We start from the raw sequence: 1,524 nt of genomic DNA, 5'->3' as shown, positions 1-1,524 counted from the left end.
GAGCGAGGAGAAGCCGGCACACGTGCCCTCGCGATCCGGTAAGCAGGCTGGATCAGCCTCGCTCAGAAAACTTCCACAAAAGGAAGCAGAGCTGTCAGCGGTCCGTCCTTATATGTGTTGAATAATTGAGTACAGCGCAGGCGCGGTAATGTAAGTTGGTCAGATGGGACTAGACGGCTGTCAGTGTGTGAAAGTGGCAATTGCGCATGCGCAATGGCTTTTGCTTACAAGAACGTGTAGTATTTGGTGCTGTATAAGTTGGATGTATCAAATGTCAGTACCAAATTCAGTGTATAGAGAATGGGATGAATGGATATGTGATAATGAGAAAAGAAAAAAATTGTTTATTAGTCCTATAGGGAAAAAAAACTGTATTAGATCAGTCATTATAACTGTGTGAAAATGAGAGGAAAAGCCCAATAGGACACCCTTACAGCCTTCCACCTTTGCTTGCCTACTGGCCAGAGCAGGAGCTCCGGATTGGCAAGTCCTGGGCATCCCCAATTATGGTGCCCAAACGGGAGGTGGGGTAGTCACTCAGAGCCCAGAGAAAAAGTTAATTCTCCAGGGTAAAGTTGACCAAATAAACACCCTAGAAACAAGGTGCCCCCGTCCCGGGGTGTCGTAGTGTATAGATAATACTCTTGGAGAAAAAGTTTTCAGCAGTAACTGGTTAGATAAAAAAATGTTATTAGGTTTGTAACGATAATAAACATATTTGAAATAAGACACATAAAGCAATTGAAATAAATTGTAAACATAATAAATGAATGAGTATACCCATGTAATTATTATCACAGAATACAAAAATTAATGTAATAAATAAAGAAACGTTGTCACTAATACATACCTGTGATGTGAGAGGTGTAATGTCACATAATGTATATAAGTACCCAAGATGGAATAAATTGCCGGTAAGAGGTTAAAGGAATAGAAGGAGAGCAAAGAATTGACACTTAAGTAGAAATATCCCTAAAAAGTGTAATGATCAAGTAGTTGTCAAAAAGGCTTAGAATGATAATACATCATTCAATCCCGGTGGTGTGGTTGCATTAAGAAGAGAAGATCCATCTAGCTTCTATGCGGAGCAGCAAGTTGTCTAACTCACCCCCTCTAGGGTTAGGGGCTACTTGTTCTAAAGCCGAGAAAGAAATACTTTTGAGATCAAAATTGTGGCATTTTGCCTGTTTTGATGGTGTACATATGCTCATACACACGTTTGCGAAGTGCTCTTTTTGTCTTCCTGATATAAAACCAGCCGCAGATACATGAAATTAAATAAATTACTCCTGTGGAGGAGCAGTCTATATGTTGTGCTTTTTTTGTGTTGGGTGTTGTTGGGGAGTTTAATTATCTGTTTGTTTATCCAAGGCATTTGAAGTGTGGTTTTGATTTCCTCTGTGTCCATGCAGTAATGACTGGCGATTAAAGTGTCCCTAAAGCTACGTACACACTTCCAATTATTATCGTTGGAAAACGAACGACGAACGATCCTGCACGATATCTACGAACGATCGTATAGCA

The sequence above is a fragment of the Pyxicephalus adspersus genome, chromosome 5 (genome assembly GCF_032062135.1).
Source record: "Pyxicephalus adspersus chromosome 5, UCB_Pads_2.0, whole genome shotgun sequence".
NCBI lineage: Eukaryota > Metazoa > Chordata > Amphibia > Anura > Pyxicephalidae > Pyxicephalus > Pyxicephalus adspersus.
This window is presented reverse-complemented; position numbering follows the sequence as displayed.